Source organism: Myxocyprinus asiaticus, chromosome 7 (assembly GCF_019703515.2).
Source record: "Myxocyprinus asiaticus isolate MX2 ecotype Aquarium Trade chromosome 7, UBuf_Myxa_2, whole genome shotgun sequence".
Lineage (NCBI taxonomy): Eukaryota > Metazoa > Chordata > Actinopteri > Cypriniformes > Catostomidae > Myxocyprinus > Myxocyprinus asiaticus.
In genome coordinates, this window is record NC_059350.1 from 975,467 (window position 1) to 990,723 (window position 15,257).

General features: G+C 39.2%; 1 protein-coding gene across 2 annotated transcripts in view; it reads right to left on the reverse strand.

Annotated features, from left to right (window-relative positions):
* LOC127443478 (adhesion G protein-coupled receptor L1-like) overlaps positions 1-2,538 on the reverse strand; it is a 54,995-nt gene extending 52,457 nt beyond the window's left edge. For both annotated transcript variants that reach the window (XM_051702123.1, XM_051702121.1), the window contains exon 1: positions 1,207-2,538. The gene's annotated coding sequence lies outside the window, so the exon portion shown is untranslated. The remainder of the gene's footprint in view (positions 1-1,206) is intronic.
* Between the last annotated feature and the right edge of the window lie 12,719 nt (positions 2,539-15,257).

Below are 15,257 nucleotides of genomic sequence, written 5' to 3' on the forward strand. Positions count from 1 at the left end.
GAGGAAGAGAAACAGGGAATCTCTCATTGCTGGCTCTCATTGTGCTGGCTCTCATTGCATAAACTGCGTTGTCACATTGCTCATATATGTCTTTTTAAATAATCTGTTTAATAAAAACATATCATCTTTGTATTGCCATAACAATTATGCTTATCAAAGAAGGCTAATATAATGTTATACTGTTTTACATGTCTTGTAAATTTAGACATATCGCGTCGCATGCACCTACTGAGGAGACTGCCTATCGATTTCTATGCGATTTTCCAACAATTTTTAATCCTCTGAAATTGTTTACAATGACTTTCCAATGATCAAAATATATTAATACAATTTATTAAATGTCCCATTGTCTTTGATAATCTGAAAGATGCCAGAAGGATATGTTTAAGTTGCACTTAATGGACTTAAGAGTGGTTCAAAGCTCTCGTTCATTTAACGTTTTTACTAACTACTTTGATAACAATGCTTTTGGGAAACGCGCCTTAGAGATTAAATACTACTTAAGTGCTGCTAACATTCTACTTAGTACTTTGGGAAACAGCCAACAGCCTTTATTTATGAATATATCTGTCTATCTATCTATCTATCTATCTATATCTATATCTATATATATCTATATATATATATATATATATATATATATATATTTTTTTTTTTATTTATTTATTTTTTTTTTCCTATGAGGGTTTGTTTGTACTTATATAGCTTATTATAATGAGTACAGACTAACCCAAACACACACCCCAACCCTAATAGAAAACTTTATGTTAATATAGCTAAGTAACCCCCTCAACACAGACAGCTTTACCCAAGTGCAATGCATGCAATGGGTTGGGTTCATTTATTGTTCGGAGACAGAAAGATACAGAGTGAAAGCTGGAGGAGATATTGGGTGGGGAATAATGGAGGTGATGAAGAAATTAAAGAGATGGAGGAGACGTTGGGTGGGGGGAGATGGAGGTCTGTCAGAATGCAGCAACATCAGCAGTCAGTGGCGCCAGCACATTTAAACACCACTCACGCGCCGCATCATTCAGCTCGCCTTTGGCCTGTAACTCAATTTACATCCAATGAAAAATGACTACAACATACAGTGTGTGTGCTCACGCGTGTGTATGCACAATGGTGTGTGTTTATGTGTGTGGGTGTGTTATATAGAATGGGATGTGACTGAACACACACTGACAGTAGTACGTTCATTCGTACCTTCTGGTGTTCCCGTATCCACCCTACATCCTCTCCACCGCCTCTCCTCTCTCCTCTCCACCCCGATTCACTCTGTTCTCCTCTTCTCCTCCCGTGTTGCCAGAATGCATTAAGATTAAAATTTAATCAGCTGCCATCTTCCAGGCGAATAAAAGGACCAAAAACATGATATCAAAATCAAAATACTCCCCAGTATAGAGTGCCTTCAGTCTGTAACACGCAAGAGGAATGATTAAAAGAGAATGGTATATTCCAATAAGAATACAGTCCTCTGGCCCTGTCGATAAGACAAATTACCATGTAACATTAAAAGCATTCATGACTGAAGATGAGAAATGATTCGGTTTATTAGTTACCATGAGCAGAAAGTCTTCAAATTAATTTGGACAAACCGCGCGAATTATTCGCGCCAATTTTGTGGCATGCCGCCTTCACGCGATGAACTGTTGATCGTCAAGGGTATTGCAATGAGACGATGAGCTGATGGAGACCCTCTTCTGGTGGACAGGTGATTTTTAACGAAACGAACAAAAACTAAAAACTAAATTAATGATAAAAAATATTCAGAAGGGGAAAAAACGAGCTGAGGTAAAAATATCTGTGTGGTAAAATCCAGCCAGGCGCCGCTCCCCATCCACACGAACCGCTGGTGATCCTTTTCTGGTGGATAGGTGATTTTCATCGAAAATGAAAAATGTAAATAATACTAATAAGAAGAAGGAAAAAGCTGAGGTAAAAAGATGGATGCAGACGCAAGAATCCCGCCTCGCGCCGCTCCCCGTCCTCGACCGAACAGCGATAAATAAACGGCTTTCATCCGTGAAAAATGTCAAAAATAATCAACAACATCCGCGATATTTAGCGCTGAAACACCATCGTGGACATCCGTGACGAAAACCACGGCCTGCACGGCAATGGCAAATAAACGACGCCTAAAAACACTATTTGGTTTATGAATAAAAACGGCTATACAGTCACCAAACATCAAATTCCCTCCATCAAAACCCCATCACATCGGTGGAGCCCCGATGGAATATAAAAGAGAAGCCTGTGATGGTGGCCAATAATGTACAGCTCTTGAGGTGATTTTTTTCCAAAGATGCAGAAGATCCCAGCAGATATCAACAGATCAATGGAAGATGCTGCATACAATAGAGACACGGCGACAACACTGTCGCGGGAACAAACAAACAAACAAAAAAGGGACAAAACACGCACAGGCCCTCTAGCTGTGTTTCGATAAAATAATTAACCGAAACCTAACGATTTAATTTAATATGGATGCGTGGCGGATCCTGCCGGGAGAGAAACGCTATTCCCGTTTGTTCTGGATGCGGCAGACCGGGAGGATCTTAACGCCTTAACTCACTCTCTCTCTCTCTCTCTCTCTCTCTCTCTCTCTCTCTCTCTCTCTCTCTCTCTGCTGTTAGTAGGTGGCTCGCACAGACCCAACACTTACAGTGCAGTATTGATATATTACACTATATATTAATATATAAGTATTATATTAATATATACATATTATTTACTTTTAATATTAGTAGTATTTTAAAGATTTAAGTATTGCAAAATAATTGCAAAATTAGCTGCAAAAATAAAGGGCATCTTGTGGCACTTGCTTCTGTTTCACGCATGACAGTAAAAGACTGAGCACCAGCTGGTCCTGAATAAATTATTTAATCAATTACAGTAATGGCAATTGTGCATGTGCACAATTTTATTTTTTACTCTGTGCTTGTGCATTGTGGGATTTTAAAGTATCCAAGTGGCTCCAGTGTTCACCAAAACTCGTTCAGATCCATTTAATGATTCAGTGACCATTTCTGGTGATGCCAGAAGGTGGTGACAAATGAGTGTCTTGTGTGAAAAGAGTTAGTCACTGAATCAATGATCAAAAGGACATTTTAATCCTTTAAAATTTGTACGTCTACAGATCTTCAAAGAGACTTTAGTAGAGGTTTTAATCATTATAAGAGCAAAGCAAATCTATCATTTCAAAAGACACTTGCGTGCTCAAGTTGAAACCTCAGACAGGCCCGCAGACCAGGGACTCGGTTTGGACAGTGCAGCGGGAGAAATCCAGCGTCAACTGGTGAGCATGTCTGTGATGCTGACGAAGGTTGTTGCTGACTTGGAGGATCTCACTGTTATACGTCGAACGATTATGGCGATGGAAACGAAATTCTCTGAGTTGGTTACAAGATTGCCGGAAGGCGAGAGACAGATAGATTATATGGAGTCATTGGAGAGGGAATTATCTGCTAATCCGCTAGTGACCAAGATGGACGTGGAACGCATTTTGGAAAAATTGGAAGACCTTGAGAATCGGTGGCGCCAAAATAACGTCCGGATTGTTGGAATTCCTGAGCATGAAGAAGGCCGAGATATGGTGAAATTCCTAGACGAGCTCTTCTCGAGTCTGCTCAACATAACAGGCGATAAGCTGGAAATCGAGCGAGCTCACAGAGTCCTGGCTCGGAGATCCGCTGAGGGAGACAGGCCCAGATCAATTCTGGCCAAATTTCTGAGATCATCCGATAAAGATCTCGTGTTGCGCGAGGCGATGAGCAAAGGAAAGTTTTCTTGGAAGAATTACAGCATTTTCTTGTTCCCAGATTTTGCAAATTCGACATGAGAGAAACGTGATCGTTTCAAGGAATGCAAGAATTAACGGAACATTAACGGAAGATTGCTTTTGTGGAATAACACTCCTTCAAGAAACCTTTTGCATCAACGAAAGGATGATTTTACACTGAATTCCCGGCCAAATTGAGAATAGATACTAAGAATGGCCGCAATATATTTACATGCCCACAACAAGCTATGTCTTTCATAAAATCAATGGACTGAGGAAGTCATGGTGTGTTTCTCATGTTGCCTCCAAGTGAGCTTGTCTTGCTGAATATACTCTTGACCATCCGAGGAAGCTGTGCGCCTTTTTTGTTTCTTTTTGTGCTCGTTCTGCCTAGCGGCCGGAGTTTGTTTTGTGGAGTAACATTCCTTCGGGACAGCTGTGGATGAATCTGCTCGTTCTTTATGTCTAAAACTCTATTGGATGGAGTTTGTTTTGTGGAGTATTTTTTGCAGGACTTTGGAATGATTACGTCATTTGCACTTATGAAACAGCCAGCTCACTGAACATTCATTTAACTGTCCGAGGAAACTGAACGTTTTTATTTTTTTTATTATAATTTTTTTGTGCTGGTTCCGCTAGCGGCTGGAATTTGTTTTGTGGAGGAACACTGTCACCTTCGGGACAGTATGTGGATGAATCTACATGTTCTTTGTGTTTATTCTGCCTATTGGCTGGAGTTTGTTTTATAGATTATCTTTTGTTGTGCAATTCTGTCTCACAAAATTTGTACAGAAGCACTGGACTTGAGCAATCCGATGGCAAAGTTGTCACGGGGACTGTTGTAGGCATACATGGACTGTTTGAGTTTAGAGGGATTGACACCAGTTGGCGCTGTCGTGTGTGGGGTTAATGCGTCCATTTTTCTTTTTTCTGTTTGTTTGGTTTGGGGGGAAGTTCGGGGTTTGATTATTGCACTGATGGGGAATGTGGTCTTTATAATTTTATTTTTGACACACAATCTATTTTTTCTAATATGTCAAAATGTTAAATGTTAATATGAGTGGATTGTCTCTCTCCACGTTGGATGTGAATGGGTTGGGGCACCCCAAAAAAAGAAGGAAGGTTATTTATTTTCTTAAATGTAAGAAATATTATATTGTGTTTCTTCAAGAAACGCATCTTTCCCCACAGGAAGCTGAAAATTTGGGAAGATATGGGGTGGTTTTCTTTAGTGCTGGCTCAAGTAAGAACAGGATGTGTAAAATCTTGGTCATACAGATATTTGGAGACTTTTGAACCCATCTGGTAGGGACTATAAATGTTTTTCATCAGTTCATAAGAAATTCTAGAATAGATTTTTTTTAACATATCTAAGTCACTCATTTCATCTGTTGTGGATTGTTCAGTTGGAAACATCTTAGTCTCAGATCACGCCCTGGTGAGTTTAGAAGTGTTGCCACATATGGAGAAAAAGATATCATATAGTTGGCACTTTAATGTATCCCTTTTGCAAAATCCCGATTTCCAACAAATGTTAAAGTCTGAAATCAATGATTATATGGAGACCAACTGGTCCTCAGTATCCTCTGTGGGCATGGCTTGGAAGGCACTTAAGGCGGTTCTTAGGGGTCGGATCATACAGTATGAGAGAACTCGTGGAGTTGGAAGAGAATGTTAAAAGTACCGAGACAGGGGGGGTCACGTGACGCCATGCAAGGAGCGGACGTGTGAGCGACGAGCTCTGCACACTTTGCTGAATTTTCGATTATTCTCATGTTATAATCTGGTGAAATTTGATACACCCAGTTACACATTTGCCCTTTGTTGCAAAACATGGCAAAGAAGTCAAAATCCTCGGGCTCTGGAGACATTAAGACACTTATGTGTTCAGGATGAAAGCCCCGACAGGCCTACAGACTGGGGACTCAATTTGGATGGCGCAGTGAGAGAGGAGAGCCAGCGTCAGTTGTCCAACATGTCGGTGATGTTGATGAAGATTCTTGCTGACTTGGAGGATCTCGCTGTAATATGTTGATCGATTACGGCGATGGAAATAAAATTCTCTGAGTTAGCTACAAGAGTGACTGATGTTGAAAAACTAATCGATTTTCTGGAATCTTCGGAGAGGGAATTAACCGCTAATCTGCCCGCGACCAAAGTTGATTTGGAACATCTCCTTGAAAAGCTTGAAGATCTTGAGAATGGAAACCGCAGGAATAATGTTCGAATTGTTGGAATTCCTGAGCATGAGGAGGGCAGAAATATGGTGAAATTCCTAGACGAGTTTTTCCCGAGTCTGCTCGACATAACAGGTCACAAGCTGGAAATCGAGCGAGCTCACAGAGTCCCGGCTCACAGATTTGCTGAGGGAGATAGGCCCCGATCGATTCTGGCCAGGTTTCTGAGATCATCCGATAAAGATCTTGTGTTGCGCCAGGCGAGGAGCAAAGGGAAGCTTTCTTGGAAGAACCATAATATTTTCTTGTTCCCGGACTTTGCGAGTTCGACAAGAGAGAAACGCGATCGGTTCAAGGAATGCAAGAAACTTTTACATCAGAAAAAGATCTCGTTTGCTCTAATGTTTCCTGCCAAACTGAGAATAGAAACGAAGGTCGGTCGCAAAGTATTCACATGTCCAAATCAGGCAATATCTTTTATAGAATCAATGTCTGAGTAAACCATTGGATATTTCTCATGTGAGTGGGCCTGACTCGCTGTACTGACTCTTGAGGAAGCTGGGCGACATTTTAGGTTTTTTGCGTTGGCTCCGCCGTGTGGCTGGAGCTTGTTTTGTGAATAACACTTTCCTTAAAGAAACGTTTGCATTTAAGTTCCTGGGCAGATTGAGAGTGGACACTGTAGATGACCAAAAAAAAATCTACATGCTCACACAAAGGATGTTTTTTATAAAGCTGACGGATTGTGTAAGTCATGGTATATACTTTTATGCGGCCTCTGAGTGAATTGACTCGATCATCCGGGGAAACGGGATGCCTGTTTTGTTTCTTTTTGTATTGGTTCCGCATAGCGGCTGGAGCTTGTTCTGTTGAATAACATTACTTTGGAACAGCTGTTGATACATCTGTTCATTCTACATGCTTACTCCTCCTGCTGGCTGTGGTTTGTTTTGTTGAGTTTTTTTTTTTTTTTTTACGAGACATTGGAATGAGTACATCATCTGCTGAACTCATAACAGCCAGCTCACTGAACATTCGTCCGAGGAATCTGAACGGTTTTATATCAGCTGGAATTTGTTTTGTGGAAGATCACATCTTTGAGACAGTTCTGTGAATGAATATACACATTCTTTGTGTTCATTCATACTTTTGACTGGGTTTATTTCACAAAGTATTTTCTGTTATGTAATTTTTGCCTCACAAATTTGTGAGGCAAAATTGAGCAATCTGATGGCAAAGTTGTCGTGGGGACTCGTGGGCATTCATGGACCTTTTGAGTCTAGAGGGATTGTCGCCGGTTGGCGCTGTCGTGCATGGGGTTAATGTGTCTGTTTTGTTCGGGGGGATGTTCGGGGGTTGATTGTTTCACTAATGGTGAATGTGGTCTTCATTATTTTGTTTTTGGCACACAATTTATTTTTTCTATTATATCAATATGTCAGTTGTTAATATGAGTGGGTTATCTCTCCCCACATGGAATGTGAATGGGTTGGGGCACCCCATAAAAAGAAGGAAGGTTATTTCTTTTCTTAAATGTACGAAATATGATATAGTGTTTCTTCAAGAAACACATCTCTCTCTGCAGGAAGCTGAAAAATTTGGGAAGATATGGGGTGGACATGTTTTCTTTAGTGCTGGCTCAAGTAAGAGCAAGGGAGTCATTATATTGGTAAATAAACATCTGCAATTCAAATGTCTCAAACAGATTAAAGATAAATTAGGGAGAATAATTATTGTTTTAGCTGAAATTCAAGGGCAAAGGTTGATTTTGGCTAATATTTACGCACCTAATGCTGATGATCAGGGCTTTTTTATAGATCTTGAAGGGATGTTGCAAACCGCTGGCACCCCTCATGATATAATACTGGGAGGAGACTTCAATCTTTTGATGGATTCAGTCCTTGATCATAGTGAAGCAAAAGTGTGTAAGCCCCCTAGAGCAACACTGACACTTCACAGTATGTGTAAAAATCTTGGTCTTTTGGATATTTGGAGACTTTTAAACCCATCCGGTAGGGACTATAAATTTTTTTCATCAGTCCATAAGATTTATTCTAGAATAGATTTTTTTTTTTATATCCAAATCCCTAATTTCTTTTGTTGTTGATTGCTCAATTGGAAACATTTTAGTCTCAGATCACTCCCTGGTGAGTTTAGAGGTGATGCCACATATAGAGAAAAAGAAATCATATAGTTGGCGCCTTAATGTATCCCTTCTGCAAAATCCTAATTTCCAACAAATGTTAAAGACTGAAATCAATGTTTATATGGAGACCAACTGGTCCTCAGTATCCTCTCTGGGCGTGGCTTGGGAGGCACTTAAAGCAGTTCTTAAGGGCTGGATCATACAGTATGCCTCATTCATCAAAAAATCCAAAGCCCAAGAACTTGTGGAGTTGGAAGGAAATATTAAAAGTGCAGAGGCAGAGCTGAAGTGCCGTATGTCATCTGATGACCTCAGAGAATTGACCCGATTGAAATATAGATATAATACTATTTTGTCACGGAAAGTGGAGTTTTGGTTATTCAGGGCAAGTCATACTTTGAGTCGGGTGACAAAGCAGGGAAGCTTTTGGCTAGATATATAAAGCAGAGAGAGTCTTTTTCTACCATTCCCTCAGTGAAATCTGCTGGTGGTGAAATATTTACCTCAGCCATTGATATTAATAATACCTTTAAAGAGTTCTATATTGATCTTTATAGTTCCACGTCTTCGTCTACTGATGAAGATATTAGAAAATTTGTGGAACCATTAGATCTTCCTAAACTGACGACTGAGCAAAAAAACTCTCTTGATTCTGAGATAACCTTGGAGGAGCTTGACGAGGTAATTATGTCCCTACCTACTAGCAAGACTCCGGGGCCAGATGGTTTTGCCGCAGAATGTTTTAGATCCTGTTACAGAACTGGCTCCACTTTTGTTAGAAGTTTATACTGAATCATTAAAGAACGGAAAACTTCCTCCAACCATGACACAAGCCTGGATCAGTCTGATTCTTAAAAAGGACAAAGATCCAAGCGAGTGTAAAAGTTACCATCCAGTCTCCCTGATCCAACTAGATGTAAAAATATTGTCAAAAATTTTGGCTAATCGATTAATTAAAGTTATGACATCACTTATACATATAGATCAGGTGGGGTTTATTCGGGGCTGCAGCTCTTCTGATAACATCAGGCGATAACATCATCAATATCATGTGGTCAGTAGCGAATGATCAATCTCCAATCGCTGCCATCTCACTTGATGCTGAAAAGGCGTTTGATATGGTAGAATGGGATTATCTTTTTAAGATTTTGGAAATGTACGGGTTCGGGAGTACCCAGAAAATTGGTTGGATTAAGTTACTTTATAGACACCCTGTAGCAGCGGTACAAACAAATGGATTAATCTCAGATTATTTTACTTTGAATAAGGGCACTCGGCAGGGTTGCCCTCTTTCCCCATTATTGTTCTGTCTTGCCCTGGAACCATTAGCAGCTGCGATAAGAAAGGAGGATGATTTTCCATGGGTGATGGCGGGAGGTGTGCCGCATAAGCTTCTGCTTTACGCAGATGATATTTTATTATTTGTCTCTGAACCTACTAGATCTTTGCCTTGCCTCCACAGAATTATTAATTCCTTTTCCAAGTTCTCAGGATACAAATTCAATTGGGCTAAATCCGAAGCTTTGGCTTTGACAGCGTACTGCCCAGTAACGGCTTTTCAGCCGGGCGCCTTCCAGTGGCCCAAACAGGGCATTAAGTATTTGGGGATTTTATTCCCAGCAAATTTGTCTGATTTAGTTAGTGTTAATTATGACCCTTTAATAAAAAGTTTTTCGAGCAATGTCAGCAGGTGGGCTTCACTACATTTATCGATGATTGGGAAGGTTAATGTTATTAAAATGAATTGTATTCCAAAATTGAACTACCTGCTACAATCTCTCCCTGTAGATGTCCCCCTCTCTTATTTCAAGGAATTTGATAGCATAGCGAAGTCCTTCATTTGGAATGGTAAACGTCCCAGATTGCATTTTAATAAGTTACATAGGCTGATAGACAAAGGAGGGCTAGGCCTACCCAAGATTGTGGGTGCACAATGATCAGACTCCGGTTGCTGCCATCTCAGTTGACACTGAAAAGGCATTTGATATGGTAGAATGGGATTATCTTTTTAAGATTTTGGAAAGGTACAGTTTCAGGAATACTTTTATTGGATGGATTAAGTTACTTTATAGACACCCGGTACCGGCGGTACAAACAAATTGATTAATTTCAGGTTATTTTACTCTGGATAGAAGTACCCGGCAGGGTTGCCCTCTTTCCCCATTATTGTTCTGTCTTGCCCTGGAACCATTAGCAGCCGCAATAAGAAAGGAGGATGATTTTCCATGGGTGATGGCGGGAGGTGTTGCGCATAAGCTTTTGCTTTACGCGGATGATATTTTATTATTCGTCTCTGACCCCATTAGATCTATACCTTACCACTACAGGATTATTAACTTGTTCTCTAAGTTCTCAGGTTACAATTGTTGTACAAGAGTCAATTGGTCTAAATCCGAAGCTTTGGCTCTGACAGCATAGTGCCCAGTAACGGATTTTCAGTCGGGCGCCTTCCAGTGGTCCAAACAGGGCATTAAGTATTTGGGCATTTTATTCCCAACTAATTTGTGTGATTTAGTTAGAGTAAATTTCGACCCTTTAATAAAAAGTTTTTCGAGTGGTGTGAGTAGGTGAGCTTCATTACATTTATCTATGATTGGGAAAGTTAATGTTATTAAAATGAACTGTATTCCAAAATTCACCTACCTGCTACAATCTCTCCCTGTAGATGTGCCCCTCTCTTATTTCAAGCAATCTGATAGCATAGCGAAGTCCTTCATTTGGAATGGTAAATGTCCCAGATTACACTTCAACAAGTTACATAGGCCGACTGACAAAGGTGGGCTAGGCCTACCCAAGATTTTGTTTTATTATTATGCATTCGGTAATAGAGGGGGTAAAGTATTGATTCTGTTTGTATATGTTTTTGCTTTTATTTGTTTAATATATGAATCAATAAAAAAATGTAATCACAAAAATTTAAAGCTGCTAATCAAGAATGATATGCCAATAAATAACTCTCGTTTGTGTGTTCCTCATCTCTAGATTATTCATTTAGATCAACATCAATGCCGATAAAAACATGGATAAATGAGCATTGTTGAAAGCAACTATGTAGAAATGAACAGAGCCGCATTGATTAGACTGTCTGACTGACAGTCTATTACGTAAGGGTTGTTTCGGCTCATGAAACTCACCTGTGATTGGCTGGATGGTCGCTCAGTCAGCCCAAAGTAACAAAACTCAAAGAATTCTGTATACAAATCCACCATTTGGACTCAGTTGGATTTAGCTTGGAAAAGTGCAGGGGACAAAAATCCCCTTTTTAAAGGGTGCGGGGGATGGCCCTTGGGTAATATAATGGGTGAACGTGGAACACTTAAGTTTTTGTATTAAATATTTCTTACTTTTTACTCTGTATAGTTTAGTGGATAGTTTTAACTATTTAAATATTTGGCATAATATTTTAAAACAACATAAACTAACTGTCCCAAATATTGGTTGCCTTAAAATGTTGTTCATTTGAAATAAAATGTGATAATAAAATAAATAATTTGAATAAAAAGGTAAAGTAAATAACAATTAGTGGAATTATTATTATTATTATTAACATTAGATCAGTGCATTGCCATTATGCCATTAGTTTGGTCAATAAAAACACAAATTCTTATGTTATCTGAACAAATTAGTGAATCTAAGTTGATCTGGCAAAATATATCATGTTAAATCATGGAAATATTTTTTTACAGTGTGGTATGTCATGCTCTATTGAATACTGTAGCCTATGTCTCTATGAAATTCAAACACGGAGGTAAAGTTGATCATTTTTAGTGCTCTTCTGTTTCATCTTCAATGAGTTCATTATTTTCTATGCTGTACAGATGACATTGGCATGATAAAAGTGAACTAAACAAACATGTATACAAAATGAGGAACTATTGCAGCTGACTCCACAGCATAAGGGTCCTGCCCTTTGAGCATCTTCATCATGTCATGGAATACAGTAAAGAATGTAAACATTTAGCATCTAAAACATACAGTTGAAGTCAGTTTTTCACAATTCCTGACATTTAATCATAATAAACATTCCATGTCTTAGGTCAGTTAGGATCACTACTTTATTTTAAGAATGTGAAATGTCAGAATAATAGTAGAGAGATTGATTTATTTCAGCTTTTATTTCTTTCATCACATTCCCAGTGGGTCAGAAGTTTACATACACTTAGTATTTGGTAGCATTGCCTTTAAATTGTTTAACTTGGGTCAAATGTTTTGGGTATCCTTCCACAAGCTTCTCACAATAAGTTGCTGGAATTTTGTCCCATTCCTCCAGACAGAACTGGTGTAACTGAGTCAGGTTTACAGGCCTCCTTACTCGCACACGCTTTTTCAGTTCTGCCCACAAATTTTCTATCAGATTGAGGTCAGGGCTATGTGATGGCCACTCCAATACCTTGACTTTGTTGTCATTTTGCCACAACTTTGGAGGTATGCTTGTGGTCATTGTCCATTTAGAAGACCCATTTGTGACAGATCTTTAACTTTCTGGCTGATGTCTTGAGATGTTCCTTCAATATATCCACATGATTTTCCTTCCTCATGATGCCATCTATTTTGTGAAGTGCACCAGTCCCTCCTGCAGCAAAGCACCCCCATAACATGATGCTGCCACCCCCATGCTTCACGGTTGGGATGGTGTTCTTCGGCTTGCGAGCCTCACCCTTTTTCCTCAAAATATAATGATGGTCATTATGGCCAAACAGATCAGTTTTCGTTTCATCAGACCAGAGAACATTTCTCCAAAATGATCTTTGTCCCCATGTGTACTTGCAAACTGTAGTCTGGCTTTTTTATGGTGGTTTTGGAGCAGTGGCTACTTCCTTGTTCAGCAGCCTTTCAGGTTATGTCGATATAGGACTCGTTTTACTGTGGATATAGATACTTGTCTACCTGTTTCCTCCAGCATCTTCACAAGGTCCTTTGCTGTTGTTCTGGGATTGATTTGCACTTTTCGCACTAAACTACGTTCATCTCTAGAAGACAGAATGTGTCTCCTTCCTAAGCGGTATGATAGCTGCGTGGTCTCATGGTGTTTATACTTGCGTACTATTGTTTGTACAGATGAACGTGGTACCTTCAGGCATTTCCCAAGGATAAACCAGACTTGTGGAGGTCCACAATTATTTTTGTGAGGTCTTGGCTGATTTCTTTTGATTTTCCCATGATGTCAAGCAAAGAGGCACTGATTTTGAAGGTAGCCCTTAAAATATATCCACAGATACACCTCCAATTGACTCCAATTAGTCTATCAGAAGCTAATTGGCTAATTTCCTAAAGGCTTGACATCATTTTCTGGCATTTTATAAGCTGCTTAAAGGCACAGTTAACTTAGTGTAAGTAAACTTCTGACCCACTGGAATTGTGATAGTCAATTAACAGTGAAACAACCTGTCTGTAAACAATTGTTGGAAAAATTACTTATATCATGCACAAAGTAGATGTCCTAAACGACTTGCCAAAACTGTAGTTTACTAATATGAAATATGTGGAGTTGTTAAAAAATGAGTTTTAATGACTTCCACATAAGTGTATGTAAACTTCTGACTTCAACTGTATTTTATCATATGACACATTGTATAATAATGATAATAATTATTATTATAATACTATTTTACCTAACTCTTTGCATATCTCATGTGAACCTGTTTTTCTTAATTACCACTTTTTATTTTGATCAAGTCTTATGCATTATGGTGCAAGGTGCAAATCTACGCTGTAATGTATTGACTAACTGTACATTTCTTTGTAGGTATTTTATTATACATTTTTATTTTTCCATTTTATTAATGTCATATTCTTATTTTAAATTTATTTCGGATATATGTTAAAACAACAAATGAGCAAATATGTGAGAAAGTTCTTCCTTTTGTGTGTCAATATTACACTGATCACACTGAGAGATTATCACACTGATTGGTTTTACAGTCCAATACAAAGATTAAATTGTTGATTTTATTTGCTCATTTGCAGGGATTAATGTGACTACTTTTCACCAGCATGTTATATTTTGTGCGGTCTGTGCAGGAATTTCTACATTATGAAGGCCAAACTTTCAATACAATCCCGTGCTGAATTCAGAACCTGTTATAAAATACATAACAATATAACTTTATAAAATAAATAGCTAGTATGTGTCTTACTTTGAAGCTTATAACAGTGATGATAGTGATAAATCTCTTCAATTGCCTGGTCCAGTTCTTAATGGCAAAACTGGCCTGACCAAGTAATATGTACAGCAGTGGTTCCCAACCCTGTTCCTGGAGGCCCCCCAACACTACACTTTTTGGATATCTCCCTAATCAAACACACCTGATTCAATTCATCTCGTTACTGGAGACTCCAAGACCTGAACTGTGTGAGTCAGAAAAGGGAGATATACAAAATGTGCAGTGTTAGTGGGCCTCCAGGAACAGGGTTGGGAACCACTGAAGAAGACGAATGAATTGAAGCTGCTACAGCGAGTAGCCCCCTCTGTTGGTCATAATAAACAATACACGATAGGCTTTGCTGCTCAGGCTTACTTGCCATGTAATATAATTCACTATGTGGTCTGTTTTGAATGCTCGGGAAAAACGAGGACATTTCTGGGGACAGCTCCAGCCGGTGACAGACCACCAAAAACGTGACTGTCCCCAGACAACGGGGAGGTCTGATAACCCTGCAAATATACACTTTATCCGTTGTTGTTGTTTTCCATTTAAATCTGGGAGTAAACATATTGTCTTTCTGTCCAGTCTTAGGACTAAATGAGATACACCATGGATTGACTAAATATAACGGAACTCAATCTTTTTATAGGCAGTTAAGCAGGGCCATAGCAAGGAATTCTGGGACCCGTGACTGTATATTGCTCTGGGCCCGTTTCATATGAAAATATACAGTTTAAAATTTGTTGTGGGCCCCCCAGACCTGTGGGCCCCTAGAATCGTTACCACCTTTCACCCCATTAGCTACGGCCCTGCAGTTAAGTGAGAGAAGGATGCATAATTTCAGTTGGTTTGTAAATAATTCCAGTGTCATCGTTTATCATTTGCATAAGGTGGGTTGAATTGCTTCCATGCAAATCTTACTAAAATTCTTCCAGTGCCACAATGGTCAGATGATTGTATTTTTGCATGTCAACAAACATTTGCATACAGCTTTGCCCACTTAAATA